This window comes from Pleurodeles waltl, chromosome 5, assembly GCF_031143425.1.
Source record: "Pleurodeles waltl isolate 20211129_DDA chromosome 5, aPleWal1.hap1.20221129, whole genome shotgun sequence".
Classification (NCBI taxonomy): Eukaryota; Metazoa; Chordata; class Amphibia; order Caudata; family Salamandridae; genus Pleurodeles; species Pleurodeles waltl.
Genome location: NC_090444.1, coordinates 1,344,489,141 through 1,344,501,445, shown reverse-complemented (window position 1 = coordinate 1,344,501,445; position 12,305 = coordinate 1,344,489,141). Strand labels below are relative to the sequence as shown.

General features: G+C 43.7%; 1 long non-coding RNA gene across 1 annotated transcript in view; it reads right to left on the bottom strand.

Annotated features, from left to right (window-relative positions):
- Positions 1-12,305, bottom strand: part of LOC138297389 (uncharacterized) — a 61,121-nt gene that overhangs the window by 14,892 nt on the left and 33,924 nt on the right. The window contains exon 2 of the long non-coding RNA XR_011204072.1: positions 5,721-5,852. This is a non-coding gene — a long non-coding RNA (uncharacterized lncRNA). The remainder of the gene's footprint in view (positions 1-5,720; positions 5,853-12,305) is intronic.

Genomic DNA, 12,305 nt, shown 5'->3' with positions numbered 1-12,305 from the left:
TGAGCCTGGAGAGAGGTCTCCTTGGTTAAGCTATATTTTTAGAACATTTCAGTCATTAAGACTATCTGACCTATTCCTGAAACTTGAGGAAGTCAACAAAGTTGATAAGAACAGGGTAAGGTGCCTATTTGGGGAAGCTTACGAGGAGAGGAGGCTAAAATCTGAGCTGACAAAAGTACCATGCTGACATTTTATAGATCTTTCTCGACATGAAGCATGTTCTGTATCTTTCCCTGAATTTAACTGATTGGGAGCGGTCACTTTTGTTTCATCTCAGAGCTGGCACAGTCTGGAGGCTCCTGAGTAATGGGTGACAATCAGACTTCCTGGGAGCCTCTCCCTTAGCTTGTAGCGCCGTAGGGACCTATAGGCAATTATTCTTACATTACAAGCTTTTTTTCAAGTCATAAATGCCACCTTTTTCTCAAACCTGTGTTAAAATCATCAGGTTATCGCAGGTGTAGTGAGGCCTTGCACTTTTTGCAATTATTGATTACACCAGACATCTGTTTTAGTGTATGTTAATTCTTAAGGTCCGCAGTACAAACAAGAACTATGGAGGGTAACTACTATTGCTTGTTTTATTTTACCTGTTGATACCTATTTTGGCTCTGCAGCGTCTGACAAAATTATACAATGACGAGTAATGAAAATTCGGAATTGTATGGTGTTAATGATTCTGTCTTTTATAATTATGAAAGTTATGTATTTATTGCTTTTTAATTATTTATTTGGTATTGGCTTAGTCGTTTATGGCCTTAACTGCCCAAATTAAAGATTTTATTATTTGATTGATCCTCCTGTACTTTTTATGTGACAACCACTAGCTCTTGCCAACTCCCCGTTGCCTGTGACCACTGACTTTGAAGCCACTCCTGGATCTGTCTCATGTGAAGTCTCGCATATGGGATCAATGGAAAGCAAGATGCCATCTACCCTAGTAGTTTCCCCACCGTCCTCGCTGTCAGACCTTGCCCCCTGCGGTAATGGTAAATCTCTTCCAGAAGGGATTGAGTCCTCTTCGAGTTAGGGTATGCTTTCCCTTGAATTGAATTCAATCTTGCACCCAGAAAAACCTTTTCCTGTTCTAACTCTGGAGAAGACTTCGCTATGTTCAATGAGAAACCTAGTGTGTACAGTGTCTGCATTACCCAGTGAATATACTGCTTGCAGAGTTTGCTCTTACTAACCAGTCATCAAGCTACGGATATACATGTATTACCCTTCATCTGAGATGCACAGCTACAGCTGCAAGGCATTTTGTAAGCCCTTGGTGCAGATATTATTCCAAATGCCAGCACTGTATGTCCCGTTGACCACAAACCTTAGGTATTCCTTGTGTCTTGCATTCATAGGGATGTGCAGGTAAGCGTCCTTCAAGTCTGTGGTTGCCATGTAATCCCCTTCTTGAAGTTGTCTTATGACTTACTGTAAGGCTGTCATTTTGAATCTTTATAATCTTGTTTATGAATCTGAGGACTAGAATTGAGCATAAGGATCCATCTACCTTTGGAATTAGGAAATATGTAGTTTAATAGCCCTTGTTGATTTCCTGTTTTGTGATTAATTCTATTGCCCTCGTGTCCAACAACTCTTCGACCTCTTTGAGATGAGCTATCTCCTCTTTTGAGTGTATTTTCCTCTTTGGTCCCCTTCCTGGGGGGATTTTGCTTAGTTCTATGAAATTTTCAAATTGGATTGTTATTTAAAATCCATCTGCCTTAAGTTATTTTCCTCCACTCCAGGAGGAAGTCCTTACACATTCCACCGACTGGTGTGCTGTGTTTGAATTTGAATTTAATGTTTTTTTTTTCCTTGTCATTTTTGATAGTTTGGCCTTCTCTGAACAGTCACTTATTTGCAGGAGCTGCACCTCCTCTGGTTGTTTGTCTTCTCCCTCTGAATCTTCCTCGAAAGGAACCTCGCCCCTGTTGCGGATGCTGCCAACTTTGATCAGTTGAGGTGGTTTGTGTCCTGCTCTGGAAGCCTTGATGTGAGCTTCCTGTCTGGAAGCTTTCCCTTGAGGCTGGTCATCTTGTAGTAAATATTCTCTTTCATAATCATCCTCGAAACTGCAGTGCGCCCATGGACTTTGCTGTTTTGTTGTTGTTCTTTAGTTGGTTGAGACTTTCATCCACTGTGTTTCTGAGCAGTTCTTGCCCATTGAAGGGGGTGTTTATAATATTCCCCTGCACATGTGGTTTAAACCCCAATATTCTCAGCCATGAGTGACGTCTTATTGCGCTTCCCATCACCATCTGTCACCTTGATGGGTCTGCTGCATCTAACCCCGATTTTAAACTTATTTTTGTAATGTTTTATCGAGTTTCAGTAAAATGTGCTGCCCTTCTCCTATACTGGTCAGGGAGGTGTTTTAACAGCTCTACCATCACCTCCTAATGCTGATAAGCATGCCTACTGAGCTGTGCATTTGAGTTTGCAATGTGCCACTAGTTTTGCAGCACTACATTTGAATCTGAGTCCCACGAGTTCCATCCTTTTGTCCTCTTTTTCTGGAGGGGGACTGAGGTTGAGGGGATGTTGGCCCTCGTCCTGGCTGTAGCTGTGATTATGGAGCCTGCCGGAATGGTGCCTTTTATGTATGCCTGGTCCTTCGAGGAAAACATATGTCTTTTCAGCCCTTGGCATCACTGCTCTACATGTGACTGGCTCCTTAAAGGCTTTTCACCCCTGGTCGAAGATTCTTGGCTTCTTGTCCAAGTTTGAAGCAATGTTTCTAGTAGGAAGCATGATTGTGATTTATCCTCCTTGAGTTGTACATTAAACCTGTTTACTGCATTTTTGATGGCCAAATTGTACATTCCCATGTCATCTGGGAGGTGAGGGCTTTGATGGGTATGATTCTTCAGACGAGTCTGTCTCCAAGTCCTCTCATTGTTGTTCCATGTGTTAACTCCCCTCTGAGGCCTGACACCTTCCAGACTGCTCTTTATCCTCCTCATAGAAAAACTCTTGTTCTTCTGTCTAAGGATCTGGTGTGAGTGGAGGCTATATTTCTTCGACTTCCATCACAGATGAGTGTGTTTCAGCGTCAAAGCTTTTTGATGAATTCTAAATTCTTTACGACTATTGTCGAATTCCTTTCTCCGATGTAATAACGCGGACATTTCGGTCTCATGCCATCTCCCTTTCTTTTCATTGTTGATGGCACGTTTGGGATCTTTGTCTTTGACATCAAATCCTCTTTCAACGTGGACTCTGTCATAGCGCTTCGGTGACCTGCTCTCGACTGTTGTGCTTTCAATGTTGAAGCATCTTTTTCCCATCCATCCTTTGACGTTATAAGTTTTTTCGGAGTTCTGCTACCAGCAGAATTCCCCTTGAGGGCTCCGTGAGAATCCTTTCCTTGGGTGATGGTTGTGGGCAGTAAGATGTTTGACCCTGAAGGTCCCTTGTGTGTTCGAGTCCGATTTTTTTGACTCAGAAGTCTTGAGCAGAGTGCCCAATGTCTCTTACCCCCACATTTTGGTTCTTCTTAGATGCTTGTTCCTCCACGTCGATGATTTTCCGATAACCTTCTGATGTCGCGCCTTCAGCTCCCTGTGCGATTTTCTCATCATTGTCGCTCAACAGCCAAATGTCTCTGAGAGACGGTGTGGACTTCTGGCACTGTAATGCATGGTCAGTCATTCTCTGTCTCACTCTTACCTTCAAAGTCTTCAGTGCAAACACTGTGCAGGTGATGTAATCTTCACTCCTGTGTTCCCGTGGTAGGCAGAGATTACACACCATATTTTTGTCCTTTTGGGCGTACCTGTGGTGACACTTTTTGCAAAACTGGAACAGCGTTTTCTCCGTTACTCCGAACAGGGGACCCCCTGAATGAGCATTCTCACTGCTCTGTCGAATGAACAAAACTTATCTTCCTCTGGCTTTCCTTTTTTGTCCACTTCCTGCCGACAATTTTTCCCGATTCTACGAACTTCGCTTCAAAAAAACTTCTGACTCCTTCCTAACTATTTCCTCGTGTTGGAGACCTCTCTGCTAGCATCCAGACCCAACAGGGAAAAAACAAAAAAAAGAATCTGAATATGGCGACCAAGGGCGGTAACATCTGGAGGAAGTAGGACAACATTACAAGGGGACACCAAATGGTGGTTTCAGTGACGCCCACCAGCAAACAAAAAAATCAAAAGGACTAAATCAATGGAGAATTCCAAACACAATCACTAGATGGCAGAATAATGCACAGCATGTGAATCCATAAAAGATTCATGCTGCAAAACTGTAGGTTGTATTATTCCAAAGACATTTAGTACACATTCCATATGAGGTTACAAGCCATATACGTGATTTAATGTGCATCAACAGTGGGACACATTGTTTCCCATGAATGGCTGCTTTGTGAGGATGTTCTGAGCTCTAGGGCTGACAATGGCATGAAGCTACCACAGGAAGGGTATGGAAAAGTCAATAAACCAAGTCTTTGTGACCACACCAATTCTCTTTTCTTGAGGCAAGTTAACAAGGAGCTTGATAAGACAAATTATCAGGACATCCTTCCAAGGCAGGATATATAGATGCATGGTACTTACTTCTATGCCTTATAAGAGTGTAATCATCGATAAGCGCTAAAAGTTCTGCTGGTAGAGAGGAGATGGTTACTGAATGAAGACATCCTGTTGAGGTTAGAGTTTTCCAAGCCCTTTCCTGCTGTTTAAAATACTTGATTCCATCAGGAGGGCTGTAAAGAAGAAGTAGAACTGAATGCCAAAGATTCCACATCCTGAGTCTGGACACAGACGTAATTGTTGGGAAAGTTCTCATATGAGCACCGATTATCAGCAGACCTCTGATGAAATCCTCTGATGCCCTGGACTTTGGAACAATAATGGCAACAAAGTCATGCTCAAGTGTCCTGGGAGAATTAATACGTGCCACTACAAAAGTTATGAAGAAAAAAACCTCTCTCTGCAAATTGTGCTTTAAAACACTGGAGTTATTAAGCTCGAAAGATTACCATGCAAGTACTCAGATTTAATGCCTTTGCAGTGCTGAATCAAATTCAAAGGTGAGCTTATTCAAAAGGAGAAATGGGAAATTTTAGAGAAACATCACAAGAAAATCCAGGATCCAATGCTCAGTGACACTGTAAAACATAAACTGACAATGCAAGCTGAACATCCTAACTCTTGACGTTTCTCTTTTTTCTATGTAACATTGCAATGTGCCAATCATGCAAGCAATGACATTATTGGTGGTTAGGGTCCTACAGGAAGAGTCCTGGACGGAAACATAAAGCAGGGGATTTTAGATATTTTCTTTACAATGTAAATTTGTAGAAAATGAAGTGACAACATCTTGGAGAGATCTATTATAAGCATGAAGCGCAAAACGTATAAAGACATTACATATGAAGAAAGACTCAGTAGAGCGCGTTGGAAAGCAGACAGAGGCAGAAGACTGAACATAATAAAACAGAGTTCAGAATGGATGGGTGGACAAGAAGTTTAAGTGATGACAGTGCTTGAGGGCAAAGAAATACATTTCAAATATCTAAATAAAGTAATTAGAAAGTAAAGTGATAGGAAATAAACTTGCAATTGGAACTACAGAAGAAGAATAAAACAAGTGGAGTCTGGTTTGATAGTAATGAAAACAAGTCAAATTCTCTGGATAGTGATGACAATAACTTCACTGCAAACACACAGATTTGTTTTCGGTTGTAAATATTCTTTATGTGGAAATCTCTTCCTTACCTGATGGATCAAATGAGCTCCCACCAGTTGCAGGGGTTGCTCCAAAAGCTGCATCAAAGTTAGTCTGCAATACATTATTCTGAGCTGGAGTTATTGGAGCTGCAGAAGGAGCCATGAAAGAACCTCCAAACCCTGTAAAAGAGAAAGTATGTTTCATCTTCACATTAGACAAATTCATTGAACTACATTCACATAAATGTTACTATTATTCAGAGGCGTACATAATCAAGAACGTTAAGTCCTAGATTCCAATGTGATTTAAATGTGACTGAAATCAAAATTGTTACATTTAATTTATAGTTTCCTATTCTTATGCATTATGCACTACACGCTGTACCTTCAATCATTAGTTGAGGCTGTCTGTTCCACAATGTTTGATGAAATAATCTTGCCCACCAGTTCTCAGAAGGACTGATACATTTTCAAAAGGTGGTTCTGGAAACTTCTCAGCAGTTTTATAGATCTGTGATGTGATATAGTACAGATGTGTCCCAGCTAGGATCCTCTAATTCTAATGTGGCATTACTGGTACTACTCACAAGGAAACATCTAATTGTGCATCATTTTGATCACATCAAAAATCATTTTCTGCACTCCTACACGTTTTTCTATTTCATGAGAGTAGAGAGATGATTTATGTATAAAAAAGAGCACCTAGATTCTCCGCCTACCTAATGTAGCGAAAGGCGATTGATCAGAGGGGCATATTACCCTATAGGTGGTTAAAGAGGAAGCATATTGTCTTTTTTTTTTAACTGATTAGGGCTAGTAAAGGAAGGCAAATATTACATATCTCAGGAAAGAGAACACTACATCTCCTTTGTGGAGTAAGGGAGCTCCAGTCTGGAATTTCTTAATGGTATCCATTCGGTATTACAAGAAGCTGGTGTAGTCTTTTCTTGGAAATGAACACACCACAAAGTTGAAAAATAAAGGAACTGTATATTTATGAAGCATCAGGGAGGGCATCATTTAAATAAAAAAAAAAAAAAAAAAAAAAAAAAAGAAAATTGGACACAAAGGATTTTTAAAGGCAGCAGTGACATGATTATAGATTTAATTTTCATAGCAGAAGATACTGCCAAATTCAATGCAAAGAATTAATGGTAGTTGTGGCAGTAGATGTGTGCTTCAAACAAGACATTTACATAAACAAATGTATTCAATAATAAAAAGACAAATGCTAATTAGTGAAACAATTAACCAGTACAGTACTTGCAAGTACAAAAAAGTGTCCATGTTGTGTTTGTACTTGAATGTTTTATCGATCTAGGTTTGGAATTGTATTACGTAGTATAGAAATCTCATATGTATTACTCTTGTGAGCTTCTGCATTCCAGGAATGCCAGTTGCTCACTGGGGGCAATTGTGTAAAGTGTGGGCCTTGTATACTTCCATTTATTTATTTATTTATTTTATTTTTTTTTTAAGTCCGATGTCAAGCCTTACTTTCTACGAAGTAATTTACTACAAATTGGCAACAAGTCTTCAGCCCTTATATCCTCAAGGGACATTGTGTAGTGTTGTTTAGTTGTAAGTTTCAGTTGTTGCCTGTTATTTCTTAGTAACATGGTTTGCATCGTGCCGATTTGGAATATCATTATGTAAGCCAGTTCAATTGTGTATCTTAGAAATTGTGGGCCAGATGTAGCAAAGGTTTGCGACTCGCAAACGGGCAGAATCGCAATTTGCGACAGTGCAAAATCGGAAATGGGATGCAAAAAGCCCATTTCCGACTCGCAAAAAGCGATGGGACCCGTTTGCGAGTCGCATCCGTTGCGACCCCATTTTGCGACCCGCAAATAGCAAGTCGCAATTTGCGAGTCGCAAACCATATGCAATTGCAACTCGCAAATTGCGACTAGCCGCAAAAAGCCCAGTTTGCATGTCCCATTTACCACTAACTCAGAGCAGGTGGTAACCATTACCAAAGTATAAAAGGAGACCCAGAAGGCATCTGGGTTACTCAAGATGGCGGAGATATACCTGATAGCAGTGAGGAGAGTCTACGCAGCCCAGCAGAGGAGGAGGAGGGGCCACAGACAGGAGAAGATATATAGAACCAGGCAGACTCTTTTTCAGCAAACTGAAGAGGAGATCTATGACAAATACCGCCTTAGCAGCGCAGCCATACTAGAATTAATAGATTTACTCAAACCACAGCTAGAACACCAGACTCTGCGTGGCTGCGCCATCCCTACGCATGTGCAAGTACTATGCTCACTGCACCTCTTGGCCCTCAGGGAGCTATCAGGGGGTCATTGCTGTGGCAGGTGGGGTATCCCAAAGTGCAGTGTCAAGGTTCCTCAGGGCCTTCCTAGATGCCTTAGTCACGCACATGTCTCACTTCATATACTTACCAAGGCATGAGGCAGAAATGAACAGCACCAAGCTGGACTTTTACCGCATTGCCCACTTTCCCCATGTCATAGGGTGTGTAGATGGGACACACATTCAAATATGCCCCCCTGCAAATCTGGAACACATTTTCCGCAACAGAAAGTGTACCCACTCACTCAATATACAGGTTGTTTGTGACGCCCATTATGTCATTACCGACATTGTAGCTAAGTTTCCAGGCAGTACCCATGACTCATACATTTTTAGGCATAGTGGGATACATCAACGCCTGGAACGTGGGGAATTCGGAGACGGTTACCTCCTAGGTAGAGCCACAGACACTTGCAGACATACACACAGGTCACTGTGCACGACAATCTGGACTTCCTAACCGTGTACTTTTGTGCCCAACAGGTGACAGTGCATATGCTCTCAGGCCTTGGATCATGACTCCGTTTTTATCACCCAGCACTGAATCAGAGAGGCAATACAACAGTGCACATAAGAGGACGAGGAACCTGATAGAGCGCACCTTTGGATTCCTAAAGGCAAGATTCAGATGCCTCCACCGCAGTGGAGGTGCCCTCCAATACACCCCCATTACCGCATTCAAAACTGTGGTCGCATGCGCCATCCTCCACAACATAGCCATCCGACGTGGGCTACCTCTCACCCCTGCAGACCCAGGTCCTGATGATGAAGAGCAAGAACAACCACATCGCCATCATGGGGATCGGAGTATAGCTAATCAAGGCAGACTGAGACGGGACCACATTGCAACACAATATTTTGGACGGTACGTGTCAACTCCCACCATACTCACCTATTAACCAAACACTCCATTTGTTAAGTGGAACAAAAATAACTGTTTAATTAGTGTAATCAAGAAACTATTTAAGTAGAGATTGTCCATGGGCAGGAAAATGCCAACCAGTCATGTGGCACATTAACGCCATGTGCCACATTTAATGGTCCTGGGTGATCTCTACGATCTTCTGCCCCTCCTGCCAGCCTGGCTGGTCCCTGATGCTTCAGTGGTGCTCTGCCTACCACTCCTGAGCACCCTGCTGTCAGTGGCAGAGACACTGCTCACTGTTGAGCCCTCCTCACTGTCTTGAGGTGTTTCCCCTGTGGCCCTCGACATTTCCCATGTCTCCATCAGTTCGATGATGTGGGTGAGACGTCCCAGGCCCCTAGCCACATCCCCAGCGAAATGGCCCATCTCCACTTGCAGCCCAACTGTCCTCCTCGACAGGCCTGTGGTATTCATGTCGAGCCTGCCGATGGATGTGGCCATCCTGTCCAGTCTGTGCATTATCTGCCGATCTCTGCGCCGCCCACCCTCTGCCTGGGCCAGCAGTCCTCCTGCCAGTTCCCTCATGGCAAGGGCAAGGTCCCCAGTGTTCTGGCAGATCATGTCCATACGTGTGTTGAGGTGCTGCATACTGGCATGGTTGTTTCGCACAAAGCGGTGCAGCACACCACTAATTCTGCCCAAAATTCTGTTCTGCAGGCGCTGACCACGCAGCAGATGTGCCTCACTGGTGGTTGGAGGAAGTATCCCGGATGCAGACTGCAGCCCAGATGGTCTTGACCTGCGACGCCTGCGCAGCGGTGGCTGCCCTGTGCTTCCACCTGTCTCCTCCCTGCCTGTTGCTGGGGCAGCCTCTTGCGGAATTGTTGCAGCAGGTGTGGCTACTGCAGGGATGCTGCTGACCGTGCAGGTGGGGGTGCTGGCGGGTCCTGGGGTTTCCTCATGGGCCTGGGTGCTTGGGGTGTTGGCGGTGTCTTGCTGGAGACCTGTGGGACATGGGGAACAGACTGTCAGTGTCTACTATCTATTGCACACTTCCTAATAAACATTTGCCTATGAACTGCCTACTTGACTACATTTCCCATAATGCATCATTCTGGCATTTGCTACCCTGAAATGGAGCTATTTTGGTTGTGCATGCACCTGTGTACATGGTGGGTGGGGGTATGGCATTGATAGGGGTACAGGCATATCACATGGTACTCACCGGTTGATGTGCTGGGCTCTGAGGTGTCCAGGTCCCCAAATCCAGACACTGCCTCCTGCTCCAATGTTTCTTCCACCCTTTCTTCCAGGGGTGTGGGTGGTGGCACAGACGATGGTCCCCCTCCTGTGCCTCTCATCTCCCGGAGCCTTTCAGCCACCCTCTCCTTGGTCCGGGAGCGGAGGTCATACCACCTCTTCTTGATGTCCTCGATGGTCCTATGGCTCACCCCCAGGGAATTGATCTTGTCCTGAATGTCCTGCCAGAGTTGTTTTTTTGTGGCCCCAGGAACATTGTGGGATGCTCTCTCAAACAAGTCATCATAGTGCTGACAGCATTCCTCTGTCAGCACCTCCAGCTCCCTCTCAGAAAATTTGAGCTTCCTCTATCTTGGGGTTCCCTCCATGGCAGCTGCTGTTTGTGCTGTGTGAAAACCGGCAGTTATAAAAGGGTGTGGTCCTCCCTCCTCCCAGGTGTATTTGTAAACTTCCTGGCTGTGATGTCATCATCATGTGCCAGGAAGTGTTTCCAGAGTGTTCTGGTGTGGTTTCTGGAGTGTTCTGCTGCACCTGTAAGCAATTTTCAAGGTAATCGCAATTTGCGACACCTACTCGCTAATTGCGAGTTCGTTTTTTGCACACTCGCAAAAAGCGACCTCGCAATCTGCGGACTCGCACACTGCGTTGCGAGTCCGGCTGCGAGTCGCTATTTCGGATCGTTTTTTTTTCTTGCATTACATATTGCGACTCGCATTTTGCGAGTCGCATCAACTTGCAAAATGCGAGTCGCAATTTTTAATTTTGCTACATCTGGCCCTGTGTCTCTTGTTGCCTGGAGGAAAACGATGCAACTGCGGTCTTGTCTGGACATCAGAGACGCCGTGGCTCTTTATGGTTATTTCTCAAACAGAAATAAATCTTTACCTTTACTGAAACCCTTCGTGACGTGTCACCGCTCTTATGCTTGTTAACCCACACTACACACTGCTCAGCATGTGGAAGTGCTGCTGATCTGTGCATGACGATCCAGTCTTGAGCACTTATGTGATCGCCATCACGTTAAACATCTAGATTGCGGCACAGTTTAGTTGTAGCCATTAGGGACACTGCTCAGCATGTGGAAGTACTGCTGATCTGCGTGTGACGTCACCGTCTCGAGCACTGGCGTGATTGCCATCACATTAAACATCCAGACCTCATACGCGTTAAAATTTGTCATTGCACAATTTAACATGCCACCAATTGTTTTCATACAGCACTCCATTCAAATAATATGATCCCCAGAGTGCAGCTGCATGCGCTGTTTATATTGTGCAACACTAGAAGGTATACATGGAAAATGTCACTTACTCAGTGTACATCTGTTCGTGGCATGTAGTGCTACAGATTCACATGCTATGCATATCTATATCGACATCTAGTGTCAGAGTGTTACAAGTTATTTTTCTTCAAAGAAGTCTTTTCGGAGTCATAGGATCGAGTGACTCCTCTCTTCGGTTTCATTGGGTATGGGCATCAACTCCATTGTTAGATTGTTTTCCCACAGAGGGTGAAGAAAGGAGTGAGTGTGTAAGAGAAAAAAGATAACCATGCAAATGTAAATGTATATACATATGTACCAATGTTAGTAGCTTAAACGACTACAGGCTTCCGGGGAGGAGGGAGGGTGCATGTGAATCTGCAGCACTACATGCCACGAACAGATGTACACTGGGTAAGTGACATTTTCTGTTCAATGACGTGTAGCTGCAGATATACATGCTATGCATAGACTACAAAGCAGTTAGTTCTCCCCAAAAAGCGGTGGCTAGCCTGTATGAGTTGAAGTTGTTTGAAATAATGTTCTTAAGACAGCTTGTCCTACAGTGGCTTTTTGTTGTGAGAAAACATCAACACAGTAGTGTTTAGTAAATGTATGACGGGTTGACCATGTAGCTGCTTTACAAATAACAGCCATTGGTATGTTTCCTAAAAAAGAGCCATTGTTGCACCTTTCTTTCCTGTAGAACGTGCTTTAGGAGTGATTAAAAGTTGTCTTTTTGCTTTGATATAACAAGTTTGTATACATCTAACAATCCATTGGGGTTTGGATGCCTGATTTGAACTTTGTTTTGTGTTAACAAATCTGGTCTGTTTGGGAGTTTGGAGTGAGGTACTACAGACAGGTCTAGTAGTGTTGTGTACCAAGGCTGACATGCCCATGTTGGTGCTACGAGTATCATGTTGAG